The following is a 10,857-nucleotide window of genomic DNA, read 5'->3' as shown; positions in this document are numbered from 1 at the left end:
TGGGTCTTTAGTGATTTGTGAGTTGGAAAAGATCATCTCTGTGGACCCTGTTCTTTGTGAGAATATGAGGCAAGTACCTAAATATCCTTTGTCATTTGTCAGTGTGAGTTGGATTTTCTGTTGTTTGCAATTGATCATATTTTACCTGATGTAATGAAGACTGCATAGTGAACAGAACGTCGTCTATTATACTTTCATATATTTTAGATTTTATATTTGTGGATCTTTAAATTGTTTGAGAGAGACTTAGATTTTCGGTAAACAAACATTATCTTTTATTCACATCTGAATAAAATCACAGTGGTATAGGACACATAATAAGTAAGCAAATGCTAATCTAAAAACTCTCTGCTATAGGTGATTCAACTCCATTATCTTCAGATTTTGACCTATTTTGTCTTTAAGCTATATTTCAAGTTTGAAAAAAAGAAACTATCTCTGAATGGTAAACATAAAATCCTTGATAATTCCAAATGAATACAGAAGGCTTTCTATGAAGCTAAATGATTTTTGGCATGTGTGCAGTTGTTCATCACAATTTTATGAAATAGTATTTGTATTATGTGAAGCATAGCTGCAGTTATTTATTCCTGCCAGCCCTGACATCTCAGACATTAAAAAATTTAACCGTATGTTCCTGCCCCAAATCCCTTTCATACATGTTTTCATAGCTCTAGCCCCACTCCTATGACCTAACAGAAGAATATCTCATTTGAACTCACAATGGTATTTGTACAAAAATCTGACTTTTCAGGAAATATTAGAGATTGCCTTAAGAGACAGAGCTTAACAAGAATGTTTTGCAATTGTAGTAATTAAACTCCTGGTTCTTAAAATTGGCCATTGAGTGAAGCCAGAGTCAGCAACAAAGTGAGTAACTATAGGCATAACCTTATTCCAAAATGTAGGTAAATAATGGAAACTGAACTATTAAAAAAGACTAATATATTTCAGTAGAAATACATGCCTCAGTCTGAATTGAAAAATTAATTCTAGAATTTGTTAGATATGTTAATTGGTTCAAATCGCAATTAACATATGAAAAGGAAAGGAAAAGACACTGAAAACAGACTGTGAATTAAAGCAGCAAAAGAAGTAATAGAAATATACCTTACGTGTGACAGCTTGTCACCTCCATAAAATAGGGCTGTGTGGCAATATGGCAGCCGTTGCAAAGCACTGTGACACTGATATTCAAGAACACACCAGTGTTGGTCACATAGACATTTTCTTTGCAAATATTCATGTCATTAATCTTCTTTTAAAAATCGCTGAGGTATAAACACGAGCCAGACTTGCATTTGTGCACAAAGAATGCGCACAAAAATGAGTGTTACACTCACTTTTACTGTTTCTGTTTTACATACATTATAGCAAGTATATGCAATATGAGATGAGGCCAGATGTTCTGAATAATTGGTTTACCTGCCATGTACATAGAGCTCACACTGTATACTAAGAAATTCAGAAACTCATGATTTGGTACGTACTATGTCTTTTGTTTGTTTTACAAAGTCTTTCCTAGAATGGGATCTAAATGAGATTTGCCTTATAGCAATCCCATTTGTTTCTATATTGTGGTATAATAAACCATTCATTACTTATGTAAACATATACCCACAGCTATAGATGGAGGGAGAGAGAGAAAAATTATTTAAATAAAATTTAAAAACACAGCATACAATAGAAAACACAATACATATTCATTAATGTATACAGTTAGCAAATATCTACGTATATGCTCAAAGCACTGTGTAAGAGGCTAAAGAAGAAAGATGAATTCCTGCAAAGGGACTCATCATCTCAGATTCCAAACAAAAAGAAGAAATCAAATGGAATCCTGTTGGTGCTCTTTTGGGGGTGTAAGCAAAACATTATTGAGGTAGAGAGGAGAGAATCTGTTTTCAGAAATGGCAAAAGGCTTTGTAGAAATTTCCATGAAAGAAAAGGCATGTGCAATTCAGGTAGAGACACAGTATGTGGGGCAGATAGTCGTATGTCTAGGCTATTACGAGTAGCTTATTCTGGCTCTGATATAGTTTGCATAGGTAAGTACAGCAAGATGATTCTGGACAGCTTTGCTGGACCCAATCACAAGGAGTTTTTATATCTCCTGGGGAGTCTGAAAGATCACAGTAGGTTGAAACGAGGGCAAATGCACACACTAAACTCATTTTAACTGCAATGCTAAAGACTAAATGCAGCGGTACAGGAAGGTGGCGGAGAACCTATTAAGATATCAGTGTTATTGTAAGTGAAATTTGACAGGGGCTCTGAGTAGGACAGGGGCAGTGGGGATGAAATAAGTAGAAATGTTTGAAGAAGGTATTTAGAATCGAGTACGCACGGGATTTAAAGTTACGTTTAGGAGTCAAGGGAAAGAAAGGCACTCATGACCATCCAGGTTGTAACTAAAGTGACTGGAGGCTGATGATAAGGAACACTAGACATGAAATATTTTTTAAGGAAAACTAAAATGAGTTTAGACTTCGGACGTACATATTGAGATTCTTATGGGACATATGGGCGTGTGTTTGGTTTTCAGTTAGTAATAATTTCTGAAATTTGAGGCATAGATTAGCTCTCATATAGAGGCATTAAAGTTATTACTAAATTATATAAATAATATATAATGTTATATATTTTACTATATTACTATATAAAAATAAAATATCTTGTCAATCAAAACCAAAGATTCAGAACTATAACTTATGAGAAGTTATAATGATTAGAAAGCTAAATTTAGAAACTATGCAAAGATAGTCTGATCTTTACTATTCAACTCTCTAGCTGACCGCTGTTATGTTGACCTTGTGTGCAGAGAAAGGACACTCAACCAAGGAGGGGGAAGAATGATATAAGTCATGAGTTAAGTGATTACTATAGTATTTTAGATTTTTCCCACCATCAGATAAAATTTATTTCACGTAAGAGGTAAGTTTACTGAATGTCTTGTTTCAATTTTTAGGAATACCAACATCTTTTGCTAAAATAGTAATATACAAATCTGTTGTGTTTAATTTTAGTAAGAACTTTTCATGCTAACAGACTCACAAAATCATGTGTCAACATTGAGAAGGATTGTAAGATTAAGGCCCTAGGAACCATGAATAGGTGTTCTTAATGGAACACTCACCCCAAAACTTTTAAAAGGATTTGAATGTAAGCACCTTAAGCCAAAACATCTACTTCCTTCTTTTATGATTTTGTTGTTGCTGTTATCCCAAATTCTGTACCTGGGACATAGCAAGCACTCAATAAATGTTTACTGAACTGAGCTCTGCAAAGTACCAATATTACATTAATTTTACTTCATACAGTTTATTATTATAGACACAGAAATTATATATGTTGTACCATATTACTGTTAGATAAATTCGTTGAAATGAAGCAAACATGTTATTTCTAATTTACCAAGTCAAGCCATGTAGAGTTAAAGAATTTGGGCATGGTTACATGGAAACAATGGTACAGTCAAAACTAGAACCAGGGACGGAGACCAATCCCAAGGAAGCCGGCTTCGGCCCTGCGGCTGCTGCCGTCATCGCCGTGGAGAAATTGTTGGAGCTGGCAGCCTAGGAATGAATCTCCTCTCGGCCTCTCAGCTCACCTGGTCAGAGTCCTTGGATGCGCCTGTGGGACCCTTCCCTCTAGCCCTGTGGTTTGCAACCAGTGGCTTTGGGGCTGTAAGAGGATGGGCAAAGATTCTCAGCGGCTGCTGGATTCATCCCCAATGGCATCAGGCACTGCCATCCGCTCAGAGGATGAGTCGCCGCTGACAGGGCAGAAGCGGGCCTCCTCACAGGCTTTGGGCACCACCCCTAAACGGAGAAGCTTCTCCAGGTTCATCAAGAGAAAGAAGTTTGACGATGAACTGGTGGAGAGCAGCGTGGCTAAGTCCTCTACCCGGGCGAAGGGGGCCAGTGGGGTGGAACCAGGGCGCTGTTCCGGGAGTGAACCCTCCCTCCTCCAGTGAGAAGAAGAAGGTGTCCAGGGCCCCCATCATCCCTGTGCCACCCAGCGCAGCCCCAGCCCCTGGACTCACCGAGCGCGTGAAGAAGAGCAAGCAGCCACTCCAGGTGACCAAGGATCTGGGCCGCTGGAAGCCTGCGGACGACCTCCTGCTCACTGATGCCGTGTTGCAGACCAATGACCTGGCATCTGTCCACCTGGGCGTGAAGTTCAGCTGCCACTTCACCCTGCGGGAAGTCCAGGAGTGCTGGTACGCCCTGCTCTACGATCCTGTCATCTCCAAGCTGGCCTGCCAGGCCATGAGACAGCTGCACCCAGAGGCCATTGCCGCCATCCAGAGCAAGGCCCTGTTTAGCCAGGCTGAAGAGCAGCTGCTGAGCCAAGTGGGATCGACCAGCCAGCCCACCTCAGAGACCTCCAGGACCTGCTGCACAGACGCCCGATGCCTTCTACCTGGCCCGTACTGCCAAGGCTCTGCAGGCCCACTGGCAGCTCATGAAGCAGTTATCACCTGTTGCAGGACCAGACAGCCGCTGCCCAAGGGGGACCAAGTGCTGAACTTCTCCGATGCAGAGGACTTGACTGACGACAGTAAGCTCAAGGACATGTGAGAGGAAGTCCTAGAACATGAGCTGACAGTGGCTGACCGGCTCCAGAAACGAGAGGTTACGCAGCTGGAACAGGAACTGCATAAGTGGCAGGTGTAGTAGATAGCATCACAGGCACGAGCTCTCCGGACTTTGACAGCCAGACCCCGGCAGGGCTGCAGGGCCGCAGGGGGCGGTGCCTGAGGCGCTTGAGAAAGATCACCCTAGGCAGAGCAACGGAGGAGAGCCAGATTGACGTGGACCTGTCTCTGGAGGGTCCGGCCTGGAAGGTCTCCCGGAAGCAAGGTGTCATCAAGCTGAAAAACAATGGTGACTTCATTGCCAGTGAGGGCCGGCGGCCCATCTACATCGATGGACGGCCTGCGCTGTGTGGCTCCAAATGGCGCCTTAGCAACAGCTCCGTGCTGGAGATTGCCAGCGTGCGATTCGTCTTCCTCATCAACCGGGACCTCATTGCCCTTATTCCGGCCGAGGCTGCCAAGATCACGCCACAGTGAGAAGTGGTGGCAGGACCCATGGACTCTCTCTGGCCTCAGTTTCCCCTGCCATCCCAGACCCCTGGAGCTGGGAACTCAGGCTCCTGGAAAAACCAGAGGGGGCTGTGGGAGACTCAGCTCCTGACCCCTTGATCTGAGCCTCTGCGGGGGGACGGGGCTGGCCCTGGGGAAGCCCCTAGAGGCTGGGACCCTCAGGCTTCCTTGGTGCCAGAGCCCCTCCCCTTCTCTCCCTGCAGAGGACCCTACCCTTTCCCCCAGATTCCCACCTTTGCCCCGTGTCTCCAGCTGATTAGCTTCAGACTTTTCCTTTATTATTTTTCTTTTGTAAATACAAAGCACTGATTTCCAAAAAAAAAAAAAAAAAAAAAAAAAACTAGAACCAGGTATGTTTACCTCTAAGGTTAAATTTCATTCAACTATAGTTATCACATTTGTGACACTGCAAATGCATAAGTAGCCTTATTTATACCCTTCAACGAAGAACCTATATAATAGAAAACATATACAAAACTTCAGAAAGGGATATAATAATTTACTTCATTTTAAACTATTATTATGAATGATACACTTTTAAACCCTCATGTAAAATAAAATATTACTCTTCCATTTTTAAGAACACATTATTGAAGATATATTAAACAAATAGTAACATACAGATGATAATTTAATGAATATAGTAATTTGGTAAAATTGTTTGAATTTATAAAGAAATAAGACATTTTACATATGGTTGGAAATTCTTTTGCAAACTTCCCTAGCATCATTCTCCTCTCACTCAAAGGTAACATTAAAATATTCTAAAATTAGTATTTAAGATCCTGAACATATTACTTAATATGATGGCAGTCATAGATAGTAGAGTGTATTGTAATTTTTCCTTTACAGTAACAAATACTTATTAGGATACATAATAAAAACAAAGACACTGCATACAATTATCAAAAAATGATAAAGTGTCAAACTACTAATAGAGCATATATAAAAGTTCTGGGGAAAATTTAAATGTTTTATTAAAATATATGAAAATGACCATGTATAAATGGATAGGATATCATATTTATGAAAAGGATACATCTATATCATGATTATTAACACTTTATAATTTGTTCTACTTAAAGGGCTTCTAATAAAAATTTTAATAGGTGTTTGTGTCTGTATTTGTGGGTGTGTAAAATTCAAAAATCTTTTATACACCTTTGACGTAAGTTCTTAAATTAACAATAATTAAAAGAAGAATTATATTGAGAAAATTGCTTTACAAAATATGTAAAAAGATATATAGTATAATATTAGCACAGGGATAAAGAAAACAAAGGAACGTATTAGAAAACTGAAGGAATTGTTCCACATATATATGGAAATATGTAGGTCAAGAACAGCAGCATTAAACTGAGAAAATTCATTCCTTATGAGGAAAATAAAAGATATCTTCTCACACCACAGCTAGATGTACATTCTGTGTGGATTATAGATATAAATGTGAAAGCTAAAACTCTAAAATGTGACAAAGACAACTTCTGCTCTTCAATCTGTTCTCACTTTTCATAGTAAACAGCTTAACAACAACAACAATAAAACAATAAAAGACGAAAATATGGCTCATATGTGGGCACATAATAAAGAAACATCTTCAAAACTAAATTGTGTTTAGTTTTGAAATTAGAAATTAGGTGTGACCACGTAAGTACATTTTCTATAGTAGAAAGCAAACAAAGGTTATGTTCAGAAATTCTGGGATAAGACACTTAAGACATCCTGTGTGCATGTCTCTTCTCGCCTTTCATTGGTTGGACAGAGATGATAGATGCTCTGCAGGGGACGATCCCAGAATGACTGCTGCACAGCACACTGGCTGGATCTGAGTAGGCTCAAACATTATGACCAGGGCTTCCCTGGTGGCGCAGTGGTTGGGAATCTGCCTGCCAATGCAGGGGACGCGGGTTCGAGCCCTGGTCTGGGAAGATCCCACATGCCGGAGCAACTAGGCCCGTGAGCCACAATTACTGAGCCTGCGCGTCTGGAGCCTGTGCTCCGCAACAAGAGAGGCCGCGATAGTGAGAGGCCCGCGCACCGCGATGAAGAGTGGACCCCGCTTGCCGCAACTAGAGAAAGCCCTGGCACAGAAACGAAGACCCAACACAGCCATAAATAAATAATTTAATTTAAAAAACAAAAAACAAAAAACATTATGACCAGCCGTAGTGTAGAACTCATTACTCTAGAAAAATGGTACAGATGAACCTATTTGCAGGGCAGGAATAGAGACGCAGACGTAGGGAACATGTGGACACACTGGGCAGGGGGAAGGGGGGTGGGATGAATTGGGAGATTGGAATTGACGTATGTGCACTGCCATGTGTAAAACAGATAGCTAGTGGGAACCTGCTGTATAGCGCAGGGAGCTCAGCTCGGTGCTCTGTGATGACCTAGATGGATGGGATGGGGGGTGGGGAGGAGGTCCAAGAGGCAGGGGACATATGTATACATATAGCTGATTCACTTCGTTGTACAACAGAAACTACCACAACATTGTAAAGCAACTATACCCCAATTTAAAAAAAAAGGTATATCACTTTGTTAAGATCCACATATATCATGGTGTTTGCCCGAGGCTGAACGTTGAGATAATAAAGGCATATATTGCTAATATAAATGGTTACGCCGAAATCTGGTGCCTCTTTTTAAAATAGCACCTTGGCAAGAGCTTTCTCAATCCAGTTCCTGCAACATGAAAGAAGTACAAACATGTCCAAATAAGAGGAATTAATCTATGTACCCAAACTTTTATGTGTATGTAGCTGACAAGTATGGCTGCCACAGGAGAAATTACTGTGTGAATGAGTAAGTGATGTGAGCTAAATCTACTTTTCCCCATTTACCTTCTGTACTTCCTAAATTTTGAATATGTGCATATAAACCTTTCAAATATATACATTTCAATATTTGCGTGCATTACATAAACACACACATTAAGCAAACAAAAGTTTGAATTCACACTTTGGCAAGGGAAGGTAATGAGGAATTAGTAAACTCAAACATTGATCCTTTGATATATATTTGTAAATTGATACAACTTTTATAGGGAGCTATTTAAATATTAATCTCTTTTAATTATAAATACACTTACCCTTTGACCCAGAAATATATTTCTAAACATATATTTTATTGATAACCTTGCACATATATAAAATGATTTTTTCTGTTTAAGATGATTCTTTTCAGGATTATTTGAAAGTTCAAAAAATGAGAATTAATCTAATCCATCTATAAAGACATTGTTAAATAATTATGAGAAAATCCAACAATGATACACTATGTACCTGTATCAAAGAATAGGTTGTTTATGTTCTAAAGTAGAAATTTCTTCAAGATAAATTACAAGTAAAAAAAAAAAAAATAGTGCAGTATGGAACAATGTGTTTAATGTGCTACTATTTGGGTAAAAATGTAAAGAATCTGTACTTGCTTGTGGATACAAACATCATTTTAAGAGGACTCAAAAGGAACTAATGGTATTATCTTCCTTCTGGGGAAAAGAAATGTGAGGCTGAAGGAAGTAGCCACAATGCAGACTTAAACTTTTAAATGTTGCCCTATATGAAAATATGACCCAATAAAACAGTAAATTAAAAATATATATATATTTATGGGATAGGGAAGAGATGGGAGGCAATGAAGCAAGTCTTCAAAAAGAAAATGGAAGGAGTATACTCTATGACCCAACAATCCCTTTCAAGGTATACACCTTTGAGAAAACTAGTCACAGGTCTCTAAGGGGATATGCAGAAAGGTGAATTATGAAGAATGCATACTATAGGATGCTTTTCTGCATTTAGAGAAAAATAATACTAATTATAAGCAAAACTGGTAGGTCTTAAAAACATGTTGTGGAAAAAGGAAACAGAATGGCATCTATAGCACAACGGCATTTTTATAAATTAAAAATACATGCACGAAAAGCAAAATTATATATCTTTCAAGGATATATACTCACAAAAAATCGATGTCAAACACATTAGCATGGGTGACTAAGGTGAAAAGGAAAGTATTAGTGATATATTGCTGCCTAGAAAATAACTCTGAAGCTTAGAGACTTAAAGCAATAATGATTTTTACTTCACAGTTTCTGAGGGTCAGGAATCCAGGAATGGCTTAGTAGGGTGATTCTGGTTCAGGATTTCTCTTGTTGCAGTCAAAAGGTGGGTCAGCCCTATAGGCATCTAAAGGCTTAACTGGGATTAGAGGACCAACTTCCAGAATGGCTTGCATAGCACATGGCTGTTGGCTGGTGACCTGAATTTCTTACCACATGTGCATCCTCACTGGGCTTGCTTGAATGTCCTCAAGACATGGCATCTGGCTGTCCCCAGTGCAAGTGAATTTAGAAAGAAAGGGAGCAAGATGTAAACCCCAAGGTCTTGTAAGACAACATCAGAAGTTAACATAACATTACTTCTGCAATATTCTCTAAGTCACACAGCCCTACCCTGGTAGATGTGGCAGGGGGCTCCACAACAGTTGGTAGGCATCATTAGGGGCCATTTTGAGTCACAAATAATAAATAATAAAAAGAAAGATCAGAAAAAAGGGAAAAAATAATATACAATCAAATAAAACAAAATTAATCATATACTTCCTGATGATCATAGTGCCATGAAGTGATATGGTTAGTTTAACTTTATGTACATGGGTACAAAGGAAAACACACATACAAATGTGTTATTCATACATATGCACATAGGTATTTATATATTCTCCTGCTGATAAACATATTTCCAATATGTTTTTCTATTACAAATAATGATACAGTAAAAATTTCTGTATACACCTTCTTGTGTACATGTACAAGAGTTTTAGTGAAAGATATATAGTTTTAAGTGGAAATATCAACTTTTGTATGTACATCTCCAACTATACTAGTTGGTGCTAAATTTCTTCCCAAAGTGGACATAATGATGGGCAGTCCCAACAGCAGTAAATGAGAGTTCCCATATATATTATCCTTCTTAAATTATGGTACATACCAACTTGAATCTGATGCATATGAAATGGAATAATATTATTGTTTCAAATTCATTTTTCTTCCTGATTAATACTGAGTTTGACACCTTTTCACCTTTATTTCATATTCATATTTCCACTTCTGTGAATGGTCTTTTCAAGCCTTCTTTTTTTATTGGAGTTATTTGTTCTTCTATTATTTGAGAATTATTTTTATAATCTGATTACAGATCTTTGAGTCTGCAATGTGTCTATAATTATCTCTAAGTCTGTGAGTTGTATTTTTTATTTTGTTTAGAGTTTCTTTTGACGGATAGAAATAACCATTGCATCGTAGTCAAATTTATACAGTTTCCCTTTATGGTTAGTACTTTTGTATTTTGCTTAAGGAATCCTTACCTAAGATTATAAAGATTCTTCTCTACATTTCTAATGTAAATTTAAAGAATTTATGTTCAGTTTAAATTTTTAATATGCCTGAAACAAATTTATGTATGTTGTTGTAATAGCATAGAATTATATTTTACTTTCTAGGGTGACAGCCAATTGCCCTACAATATTTTTTGTAAGTTCTGACTTTTTAATGTATGGTAAATACATCAGCCTAGACGTATAATAGTAAAAACAACAATGACAAATGTACCTACTCACCAGTCAGACTCATTAACTTTGGACTTTGCGGTCATTGGCTGAGTCACTAGAACTTGAGCTCTTGTGGATTCCTTTTTTGGTCTCTCACTTCAAACCATTTATTGTCCTGCTGAAAGAAGAAATGTAAG

At 38.3% G+C, this 10,857-nt stretch overlaps 1 pseudogene; it reads left to right on the top strand.

Moving 5' to 3' along the window:
• Positions 1 to 3,694: 3,694 nt before the first annotated feature.
• Positions 3,695 to 5,077, top strand: LOC137763892 (microspherule protein 1 pseudogene; annotated as a pseudogene).
• The last annotated feature ends 5,780 nt before the right edge of the window (positions 5,078 to 10,857 follow it).

The sequence above is a fragment of the Eschrichtius robustus genome, chromosome 4 (genome assembly GCF_028021215.1).
Source record: "Eschrichtius robustus isolate mEscRob2 chromosome 4, mEscRob2.pri, whole genome shotgun sequence".
Taxonomy (NCBI): domain Eukaryota; kingdom Metazoa; phylum Chordata; class Mammalia; order Artiodactyla; family Eschrichtiidae; genus Eschrichtius; species Eschrichtius robustus.
Note: the sequence above shows the minus strand (reverse complement) of the source record. Positions and strands in the feature narration are given on the sequence as shown.